This window comes from Caretta caretta, chromosome 11 (genome assembly GCF_965140235.1).
Source record: "Caretta caretta isolate rCarCar2 chromosome 11, rCarCar1.hap1, whole genome shotgun sequence".
NCBI classification, from domain to species: Eukaryota; Metazoa; Chordata; order Testudines; family Cheloniidae; genus Caretta; species Caretta caretta.
In genome coordinates, this window is record NC_134216.1 from 8,197,183 (window position 1) to 8,209,341 (window position 12,159).

At 39.5% G+C, this 12,159-nt stretch overlaps 1 protein-coding gene across 4 annotated transcripts in view; it reads left to right on the top strand.

Annotated features, from left to right (window-relative positions):
- Window positions 1-12,159, top strand: part of PTPN4 (protein tyrosine phosphatase non-receptor type 4) — a 229,810-nt gene that overhangs the window by 26,051 nt on the left and 191,600 nt on the right. Inside the window, exon 2 of one of the 4 annotated variants that reach the window (XM_048868477.2) lies at window positions 4,546-4,707. The exons of the other annotated variants lie outside the window; for them this stretch is intronic. The gene's annotated coding sequence lies outside the window, so the exon portion shown is untranslated. The remainder of the gene's footprint in view (window positions 1-4,545; window positions 4,708-12,159) is intronic. 4 annotated transcript variants of the gene reach the window in all.

The following is a 12,159-nucleotide window of genomic DNA, read 5'->3' on the forward strand; positions in this document are numbered from 1 at the left end:
GTGGAATGGACATGAGCAAGCACTCGAAGAAAAGACAGCTACCTTTTTCATAACTTGTGTTCTCTGAGATGTGTTGATCATGTCCATTCCATGACCTGCACTCCTTCCCCACTGTTGGAGTTTCCGGCAAGAAGGAACTGAGGGTGGAGGGCAGCTGGCTGCATCCCTTATACCGTGGCATATGTGCGCCATTCCAGAGTGTACAGAGCTGGTCCTCTGTGGATACCACTGAGGGAAAAATGTCCAGCACTGGTGCATGTGGCGAGTACGCATGCCTACAATGGAATAGACATGAGCATTACATATCGAAGAACACCAGTTACGAAAAAAGGTAACGTTTTTCGGAATATAGAGTATAAACAGGTAGTTTTCAAATAGAACTGTCAAACATTTTGTGGTAGTGATGTAACTCAAACCAATATGCAAAATCATAATGCAAGAAAATCAATTGTTTCTAGTAAACAATTAACTATTCTTACTTATAAATAAATTAGTGTTCCTACATTGTTTTTCTGAAAACTAGTCACCAAATTTTCTCTCATTGCTTGAGTTTAGGAAATAAACTTTAAAGCTTAGATGAGAAATGTAGTTTCCACAGTCTGTACAGGAGGTAAAGATAATTCTATTGTTAAATTTTACCTTGAAGTCTGCATGAGTTTTCAGAAGCATTCAGCATTGGCCTAACTGTCATTGAAGTCATAGGCAGTTTTACTGTTGAATCAAGTGGGAACAGAATTAGCCCAGTTCTGAGCGCGTTTGAAAATCCCACCCTAGAATCTGTAGTGCTCTTCCCATGTATGACTTGACCTAAAACTGTTATCTGCAAATTATGCATCAACATATTCACTTTAAGATCGCCGTTCTTTATAATTCTGCAGAACAGAGTATACCGCTTTAATTTTGTGGAACACAGCAACAGTCTCACTATCATACTTTTTTTTTCTGAATGTGCAGTAATCAGGTTAACATACTGACAATTCACTGTCATATACTGCTCTCAAAATAGATATGGAACGCGGTTGATTTTATGCATGCCAACAAACTAAAGAAACAAGACGGCACCTTCTGTTGTATTCCACAGAACTGCAGTGCTGTAGAAATCTTAAACTGCTCTGAATGAAATGAATATTAAAGTCTATGAAATGGAAATTGCCTTTGCAAATACTGTACTAGTTGCAACCATTTTCCATAATAACCATTAAAATGAATAAGCTGATCTGCAAATTGCAAGAAAAAATATCGTAATGGGTCTGGTGAAAGTTCTTAATTTAATCTATTGTAGTGTTAGAATAACTGCATCTTTTGTGAAGTAATACTGTAACTGTCAGCACTGTAAATGTCTATTGTTTGTCTAAATGGTAGCAAAGTTGCAGGTTTTAAAGGGGAGACAGTTTCTTTTTCACTGTAATCTCTTGCAAGTACAATTTTCAGTCAGTTTTATGGAGCACTTTCATACCTGTAAGTCTTCCTATAATATGAAGATTGTACTTGGGTTTCCAGCACCCCGAAGTGCATTATTTATATCTTCTTTGTAATTTTCAAAATCCGTGGATTTTGTGAAAAGCCTCTCAGAGAAGTTGCATGTTTTTAATAAGCTACATCTATTTTCTACCTCCAATTATAAAAAAGATTGTATGTAATTATAGGTTGGGGGGAAAAAGCCGTGCTTATGCTGGTAACTAACAGTGGATATTTTAATTGCTTGCTTCAGTTCCATTAAATAACTTACAACTGTCTTGAGAGTTTCTAATCTTTTATTTAATTAATCTTTAGAATGAAATTCTCCTTTAGGAATTTGCTGTTATGGAGTGCATACATATTGTTAGATGTTAATTTTAGCATTGCTGGCTCGTCTGTCCATCTTTTTTTCTGTCTCTCTCTTCCTCTCCCACTCCTTCCTCCTCCCCTCCCCCCCGTGCAACAGAGAAATTCTGTTTTAAGCATAATTATACATACCAGTAGTGGTTGTCCATTTATGTGGTTTGTCTTGTCTCTTTTCCTTGGGAGGTGTGTGTTTGTTGAAGGGAGGGAAGTTGGTTTTGATGGTGGTTTGGCTGATTTTGGAATTTGTCTAGGGTTGTGTAATTATTCAATTATTTAAATATTTTAAAATATATTTTGTGTTTTTGTTTGGTGTTTTTCTTCAAAAAATTGAGAGAATATATTCTTTTTGAAAAGTCATTTGTATTGGTAGGACATGAAATTAGGATTTCAATTTTTAAAAACACATTTGGTCTCAAATTCTAGAATTGGATTTGGAAATGTATTTGTATATTTCTTGTGTTCTGATAGCAACTTGGATTCTGATTTTTTTTCTAAGTTTTAACCTCAAAAATACAACTTTAACAATTTTTAAAGGAAAATAATTCCTCAGGAGTTTTGAAAATGTCATCGTTTTGAAAGGAAACTGTTTCCCCTGCTTCACAATTTATAATAGAATGTTTTACTACTTTATTATGCAAAGTATAAATATTAGTAACTCAAATCAGGGCTCTTCACTCTGTAATTTTCATTGAGAATGGCCACAATGAGTTGCGGAGGGCTGTCCCAGTGGGTTAGTGTAATGGCCTTTGACTTACGGGGGTTTGTGCTGAAATCAGGCTGAGATCATAAGCAAAGTGAATTATTCTAATATTTCAGTTTCACTCCAAGAATACTGTTAGTAAGTATTGTGTTAAGACACAGCGATAGGCTGACCAGCAGGAATGTGTGGAGCTGACTGTCAGGGTGGCACAGCATGGTAATTTATCCAACCCCAGTATTGCCACAACCTGGACTTTCCAGCTCTGCTTTATAGTATGCATGTTGTTTACAGTAATAATAGTATTGGTTCCTGCACATCATGCCTCTTTAAAATCTTAGGAAACAATATGAGAAGAAATTTTGGATTTCCATAGGAATGCCTTTTGTAATACATTGTAATGAAAAAAATATTTTAATGCCCTTTGTAAAAAATAGCAGGAGCATAGACATTTCTAAAGTTTCTTCTCTATAGATCAACTTGATGGTTCCTAAACTTTTCCTCAGTTTTCTGGTAGGGGAATTATATACTAGTTGTAGCTTAAATTCTTGATCCTGGATCAAATTTTTGAGAGCAAAAATGTAAATAGGTTGTGATCATATAGAATTTAAGACTTTAGTAAGGTTTGGAATGCTTTTGTTTTATTTTGTGTGTTCAGAGCTAAACACTAATTTATTCCACTGTTTCTTTTATGAGCTCTCTTCCTTGTGATGGTTTGTCTGGTATGAGATCACTTGGTAACAAGCAATGCAGTGTTTAAAATTAAAACAATATTAATTTACTTATACATTGGATTATGTTAAAGATTGGCCTGAACCAAGACATCTGATGTGAACTCTCTGGAACCTTGGGAAAGCTTGGGTTTGTACTTACTTAGGAGCCATATATAATATTTAGAAGCTTTAATACACCAAAGTATCAACATATATAATTAAAAATTTGAGCAGGTAAGAAGGATAAGAAAAATATTATGTAAAATTTTCAGGAGTTACCTAAATGATTTAGGAGCTTAAGCTTCATTTTCAAAAGTGACTCAAGTGCTTGGAAGCTTAAGTGTGATTGAAAATTGGTGGTATTTAAACTTCTAAGTGCCTATACCATTTTTGAAAATGGAACTTTAGCTCCTAAGTTATTTAAGGTTTCAGAGTAACAGCCGTGTTAGTCTGTATTCGCAAAAAGAAAAGGAGTACTTGTGGCACCTTAGAGACTAACCAATTTATTTGAGCATAAGCTTTCGTGAGCTACAGCTCACTTCATCGGATGCATACTGTGGAAAGTGTAGAAGATCTTTTTATATACACACAAAGCATGAAAACATACTTCCTCTCACCCCACTCTCCTGCTGGTAATAGCTTATCTAAAGTGATCACTCTCCTTACAATGTGTATGATAATCAAGTTGGGCCATTTCCAGCAAGTTGGGCCATGTCTCCAGCATGCTCCAATATAAAGGCATGGCTAGAGTGACATACCACATCTCTTTGCCCAATGTTATTCTACACATATCTTTCTGAATATGACTGATTGAGGCTCTTCTCTAGGTAGCGTGTTAGGAATGGTAGGGTCTCTATGGTTCGAGTTCTAGAAGACCCTATCATGCTGCTCAGAGGAGGCTAATGGATGCTAACTATAGATACATTGACTAGAATGCCACTTCCACAGATCTGCAGGTCTTCCCAACTGGAGAATGAAGCAGCTACCGCAGGGAGTACCCAAAATTGAATGTCCTGGACAAATCTGGAGACTTAATTCTCGGGTGTGCCCTGCATTGCAAAAAAGTATGTTTATAACTTGAGTTAGCTAACATGGATTAAAATAGCAGTCAAGATATGGTAACTCTGATTTTTAGCTTGGTTAGTGGCTCCAGTTCAAGCCTATTGAGCAGCCTGGGGTTGAATTCAAGATGCTAACCCAAGTTAAAAGCCAAGTTGCCATGCATGTCTTCACTGCTATTCTAACCTGAGTTAGCCAGCCTGAGTTAGGTAACTGAGTAAAGAACACGTCTCTCTTTTTTTTTTCCCCCAGTGTAGACATATCTTGTCTGTTGGCATGGGAGGGCCAGTGAGCTGGATTGGATGGAACGATGGCAAAAAACCCTGCCGATTCTAGTATTCTCAGCATCTACTATCCAGTCCTAGAGCTGCTCTTCGTAACCCCTCCTTGAACAGCTCTAGCTCCAGGGCAGGGGTAAGTGGTGCATCAAGGAGCTTTGTAGTTGGCTCCACAATGCTGTCCAAGAGCTGAGTTCTATGTGGTATTGGGGAAGAAGCTCCTCCACTAGGAGCTCCACTCCAAAACCTTCAGTTCCCCAATCTCCTTCATTCAGCAGAGGGTATAAGAAAGAGAGTCTGATCTTTCAAATGTAAAGATGAGAAAAATCAGTTTCAGTACATGAGAGATCACTGAAGTTCACAAATAGACATTTGGAATTTAAGAAAATGTAGTTGTGAATCAAAATTTTGGACTTCACCAATATTCTAGGTAATTTGAAAACAGACACAGAAAACTAAGAAGCTGAAGCGAAAGTCTATACCAAACAGGCTACATGTAGGAGAAGCATGCTTTGTGCCAGATATAATGGAAAAGTTGATATGAAAGTGTGCATTCTTGTGTAAAGAGTGGTTCTGCTAAGGTCATTCCCATTGGATTTTACCTTCCTTTCCTGAACTCCATAGCTTTTGTGATTGCTGTGTGTTGAACAGCGGTTGCATTTCATACCAGATGTTTGCCTTTCAGTAGTGGTTCACAAAACATATGAAAAGTCTTCTGGAATCCTTATGGATGAATGATGCTAAGTAAATGAGATTTTCATTAATTTACAAATGAGTTGCATAAGCTACCTTCTTATCTTCTAAAACTGTTAACTTTTGTTTATGAACTGCTGTTCCTGGACCATTTGTGCCATGATTTCTGCTCTTTCCTTCCTCTTTGTATTGGTCAGTTTACACACTATGGGCAGAAAATCATACATCAAAACAAATGGCACAACACACCATCTGTGTTTAAAAAAAAGAGAGAGAGAGGAAAAAAAAAAAGCAAAAACCAGTTTTTTTCACAATGGCTTACGGCTATAGCCTTTTTTGTATACAAGATGCAACCTTTTTAAAAACAACTGTATAATTTTCTGTAATTTTATATATGCTAGAGTATTACGGAAAGTTCTTGGATATTATTGTGTTAAATATGAAAATAACACAATTGGCTCAATATTGATGTTTTACACTAGTCTATGCTACACAGTTATTTCAGTATTACTACGTTGCTCAGGAGTATGAATAATCCATACCCCCGGGCGACGCAATTATACCAACCTAAGAGCCAGTGTAGACAGTGCTATGTAGACAGAAGAGCTTCTCCCGCTGACAAAGCGACCGCATCTTGCGGAGGTGAATTAACTAAGACGACAGGAGAAGCTCTCTCTCATTGGCTTAGATCATATTCCAGCGCTACTGCAATATAAATGTTAAATTACAATTCTTAAACAGCTAGTTTGTATTCCTTATAATTTACTTTAGTAATTGCTACAGCTTTCCGCATGTCCCAGATCCATTCTTTCCACTTTTAATTAAGCCCATCAGCTCTTGCAGTCTGTTGAATGAATACTGTTGTTTTTTATGTTCAACGTGCAGTAATTTTTCAAAAGGAGTATAGTTCTAGGGTACACTAAGGAATGTCAGATTCCTTGCATTATTGTACTGTAAAGGGTTTTTGGAGTAAAAATCCCCTTATTTTTTGATCTGTTTGTTACAAAGTTTTGGTAATATGGTGGTATAGTTTTATGTAAATGTGTGGCAGTCTCGCAAGTTTTTATTTAACTGTGTTGTGTTGCAGCTGCCACGTGTCTTCTTTTATTTAAAGGAGCATTACAGTATATTATAAATTTTATAATCTCCAATAACTTGTTGTTTTGATTTGTGTGTAAACTATAGTGCATTTGTAAAATAAATGTGTTGTTTTTTCGTGTTGGCTGGCTGCTACAGAAACATACCCTTTCAACCTTAACTCTTCCTCAATGAAGTTATTTATACCAGAAGTATAAATTGAGTTGGTAGATAAGTTGCTAAAGTGAAGTCCTGTTCTGAGGATATGTTTACACAGCAAAGAAAAACCCGCAGCTGGCCTGTGGGCTTGTTTCATTGCTGTGTTCCAGAGCTTGGAAGTCTACACAGCAATGAAACAGCTCTGCAGTCTGAGCCCTACAAGTCCAAGTCGGCTGGTACAGGCCTATCCTTACCCTCCAGCATATCTACCACTCCTCCCAGTTGCGTGTCATCTGCAAACTTGCTGAGGATGCAGTCCACGCATTCCTCCAGATCATTAATGAAGATATTGAACAAAAACAACCCCAGGACCGACCCTTGGGGCACTCCGCTTGATATCGGCTCCCAACCACACATGGAGCCATTGATCACTAACCGTTGAGCCCAACGACCTAGCCAGCTTTCTGTCCACCTTATAGTCCATTCATCCAGCCCATACTTCTTTAACTTGCTGGCAAGAATACTGTGGGAGAGCGTATCAAAAGCTTTGCTAAAGTCAAGGAATAACACGTCCACTGCTTTCCCCTCATCCACAGAGCCAGTTATCTCGTCATAAAAGGCAATTTAGATTAATCAGGCATGACTTGCCCTTGGTGAATCCATGCTGACTGTTCCTGATCACTTTCCTCTCCTCTAAGTGCTTCAGAATTTATTCCTTGAGGACCTGCTCCATAATTTTTCCAGGGACTGAGGTGAGGCTGACTGGCCTGTAGTTCACCGGATTGTCCTCCTTCCCCTTTTTAAAGAGGGGCACTACATTAGCCTTTTTCCAGTTGTCCGGGACCTCCCTCGATCGCCATAAGTTTTCAAAGATAATGGCCAATGGCTCTGCAATCACATGCACCAACTCCTTTAGCACCCTCAGATGCAGCGCATCCGGCCCCATGGACTTGTGCTCGTCCAGCTTTTCTAAATAGTCCCGAACCACTTCTTTCTCCACAGAAGGCTGGTCACCTCCTCCCCATGCTGTGCTGCCCAATGCAGCAGTGTGGGAGCTGACCTTATTTGTGAAGACGGAGGCAAAAAAAGCATTGAGTACATTTAGCTTTTTCCATATCCTCTGTCACTAGGTTGCCTCCCTCATTCAGTAAGGGGCCCACACTTTCCTCGATTTTCTTCTTGTTGCTAACATACCTGAAGAAACCCTTCTTGTTACTCTTAACATCTCTTGCTAGCTGCAACTCCAAGTGTGATTTGGCCTTCCTGATTTCACTCCTGCATGCCTGAGCAATATTTTTATACTTCTCCCTGGTCATTTGTCCAATCTTCCATTTCTTATAAGCTTCTTTTTTGTGTTTAAGAACAGCAAGGATTTCACTGTTATGCCACGCTGGTCGCCTGCCATATTTACTATTCTTTCTACACATCGGGATGGTTTGTTCCTGTAACCTCAATAAGGATTCTTTAAAATACAGCCAGCTCTCCTGGTCAGTACAAACTAAAATTTCATTCAGACAATGACTTGTTTATACTGTTCTAGATACTATACACAGAAAATTAAGTACAATATTTATATTCCAATTGATTTATTTTATAATTATATGGTAAAAATGAGAAAGTAAGCAATTTTTCAGTAATAGTGTGCTGAGACACTTTTTTTGTATTTTTATGTCTGATTTTGTAAGCATGTAGTTTTTAAGTCAGGTGAAACTTTGGGGTACGCAAGATAAATCAGACTCCTGAAAGGGATACAGTAGTCTGGAAAGGTTGAGAGCCACTGTCCCACATGATTTGTATGCTAAGCTTGTAAACAACCTACAGCTGGCTGGCAAAAATCTCTAGCATTGCAAAACAAGAGGCAAAGAGAAGGGGGATGGTATTGTAATACCATTTGTAAATAATTATCTGGGAGATTCCTGATAATAACTGAAAAAGTGAAGGAGAACTGGAAACAATACTTTGAGAGGTTAAATGAGGCTCAGTTGCCAACACATGATCCTAATGTCATGCTCTGGCACCGCATAACAGAGGAAGTTATGAGAAATGCAATCCAGGAAATGCCCTACGATTCTACTCAAAAGTATTTTAAACAACAAAAACCTAAAATTTAAAGATTTTTTTTACATTACTCCTGATTCAGCAAAGTGTTTAGTCCAATTTGGGCCTTAGTGATTTATAATTTTTTTTTTTAATTCTGTATTATATGTAGGGGCAAAGTGAACTGATTGTAGCAAAGGTTGAATAGTAGCCTTGTAAAGTTCTGTTTCCTCACCAGCCTAGGGCACGTAGGTTCTTTTGTGTATATACGATAACATTATTTCATTATAACTATGATAGTGGGCAATAGCATGCAAGTAGATTTTGTGCCTGGCTGGCAAATTTTCATAAGATTTTTGCAAAGCTGCTTTGTATTGGGAGATAAAATATTTGGGATAAAAGTCTTTTGACTCAGTCTGACTGCTGTCTTTAGTGAAGTCATTAATAATGTTAGATGTTTAATATTAAACACTATTAAAAATTAACTGTTAAGAATGAACTGGCACTTCTCTATATAATTAAATAGGAAAACAGTTATATTCTTGTAGCACAGGGGTGGGCAAGCTTTTTGGCCCGAGGGCCACATCTGGGTATGGAAATTGTATGGCGGGCCATAAATGCTCATGAAATTGGGGGTTGGGGTGAGGGCTCTGGCTGGGGGAGCGGGCTCTGGGGTTGGGCCAGAAATGAGTTCAGGATGTGGTAGCGGTCTCCGGGCTGGGGCGGGGGTGGTGAGGACTCTGGAATGGAGCTGGAGATGAGGGGTTGGGGGTGCAGGAGGGGGTTGAGGGCTGGGGCAGGGGGTTGGGGCGTGGGAGGGGGGCAGGGGTGCAGGCTCCGGGTGGCGCTTACCTCAAGCAGCTCCCGGAAACAGCAGCATGTCCTCCCCAGCTTTCCTCTGCTCCTATGTGGAGGCGCAGCCAGGTGGCTCTGCGCACTGTCCCATCCGCAGGTACCACCCCTGCATCTCCCTTTGACTGGTTCCTGGCCAATGGGAGATGCAGGGGCAGTGTGCGGAGCCCCCCTGGCTTCCCCTATGCGTAGGAGCTGGAGGGGGGACATGCCTCTGCAGATCCATGGCACGCACAGAGCGGGGCAAGCCCCTGGCTTCCGCTCCCTGGTGGGAGCTCCAGGGCCAGATGAAAACATCTGAAGGGCCAGATGCGGCCCCTGGGCCGTAATTTGCCCACCTCTGTTGTAGCATTTGGACCCAAGGGTACGTTTTGAGGTCTGACTCTCTTCCTGGCCATTTGATCAGTGTGGTAGTGGTTGTAGTAACACTAAAGTTTGGCCCATGGAATATTTACTCAGTATATTTAGACAAGTTTGCAATAATTGGCTGGAAGTTTAAACTTCTAATTAGTCAATACACTATTTCAAAAAAGGCTGTAAGATACATTTCTATTTTTGACAAATGTTTGATTTGCTACTTCTGACTTGAGCTTTAATTTGTGAATGATTTGTTGCCTTTATCAAGAATTATTTATTTTTATTAATCCTTTTTGGGTTGTCAGTATTGAGTTCTGTGGACAATAGCTTATTATTTGTGAAGTGCGGTGCTAACTAAACTTATATATATTTCAAGAGTCAAAAGGACACAGTCAACTTGAAATCAATTCAGCTTAATAAAAATTAAATTTAAAAAGCAATTTTGGGTACTGCTCCTGAATTCCCCTTTCAATTGTTGAGTTTACAGTGACTTTTCTGCTTTTAGAAAGTTTTCTTTTTGACGTTTCTGTGTACAATATAAACAAAAATAGGGAAATGACTGACTTGTGGAGGGCAAATAGTGCAACTTCATATGCACAAGCTGCTTTCAGATGTACAAAATAAACTTAAAGAACTTTTGTTTTGTTACACTAATCCTAGTGTTACTCAGTGATCTTTGAGAGAGGTCTGTTTTTGTGTCTCTCAGCGCAGAACCCTTGGGTCCTTGATAAGACCCAGTTTTGAAGTCTGAATGATTAATTTCTCCCTGTCAATAAGGAGAGGGAGCAAGGCAACGAGACATAGTATATAAGTCAGTTGCTAGGTGAGCAGGTGTGGCTAATGGGAGTTTTGGGGACTGTAAATGTGAATCGTGTGCTTGCAAGTAAATGGACTTGGTGAGTTGTGTGTTTGGTCAGTCTGTCTGATTTTGTTACTTTGTGGCTGGGATTTTGGATCCCTGAACAGGCTGGGTAACAGGTCTGTTTTTTCATGCCTCTGTGTGGAGCATCTGGCTTAAGCCCTTAGATCTTTGTTCAGACCCAGTGTCTGAAGTCTGAGTGATTGATTCCTCCCTGTCAGCAATAGGGTATAGCTAAGAATCAAGGTTTATTTAAAAAGAACAGGAGTACTTGTGGCACCTTAGAGACTAACAAATTTATTTGAGCATAAGCTTTCGTGGGCTACAGCCCACTTCATCAGATGCATAGAATGGAACATATAGCAAGAGGGAGGATGTATGTATGTATGTATGTATGTACATACAGAGAATATGAAAAGGTGGAAGTTGCCAGACCAATTCTAAGAGGCTAAAAGAACAGGAGTACTTGTGGCACCTTAGAGACTAACAAATTTATTTGAGCATAAGCTTTCGTGAGCTACAGCTTTTTGCGAATACAGACTAACACGGCTGCTACTCTGAAACCTCTAAGAGACTAGTTAATTAAGATGAGCTATTATCAGCAGGAGAAAAAAACTTTTGTAGTGATAATCAAGATGGCCCATTTCAGACAGTTGACGAGGTGTGAGGATATTTAACATGGGGAAATAGATTCAATTTGTGTAATGACCCAGCCACTCCCAGTCTCTGTTCAAGCCTGAGTTAATGGTATCTAGTTTGCAAATCAATTCAAATTCAGCAGTTTCTCCTTGGAGTCTGTTTTTGAAGTTTTTCTGTTGCAAAGTTACCACCTTTAAGTCTGCTACTGAGTGACCAGAGAGGTTGAAGTGTTCTCCTACTGGTTTTTGAATGTTATGATTCCTGATGTCAGATTTGTGTCCACTTATTATTTTGCGTAGAGACTGCCCGGTTTGGCCAATGTACATGGCAGAGGGGCATTGCTGGCACGTGATGACATATATTACATAGGTAGATGTGCAGGTGAACGAGCCCCTGATGGCGTGGCTGATGTGATTAGGTCCTATGATGGTGTCACTTGAATAGATATGTGGACAGAGTTGGCATCGGGCTTTGTTGCAAGGATAGGCTCCTGGGTTAGATACTAAAAGGCTCTTTGATTTACCTGAGAGAGACTCAACAAGAAGCATTGGCTGGAAGCTGAAATGAAACAAATTCAAATGGGAAATAAAGCATGGATTTTTAACAGAGGGGGTGATTAACCATTGGAACAAACTACCCTGGGAAGAGGTGGGTTCTCCATCTCTTGATGTCTTCAAACCAAGACTTGGATGCTTTCCTGGAAGATATGTGTTAGCCATACACAGTTGTTGGGCTCAGTACAGAGGTAACTAGGTAACTTGGCTTAATGGTGAAATCCTAGCGGATCTTAAACATAAAAAAGAGGCTTACAAGAAGTGGAAGATTGGACATATGACCAGGGAAGAGTATAAAAATATTTCTCGGGCATGTAGGAATGATATCAGGAGGGCCAAATCGCACCTGGAGCTGCAGCTA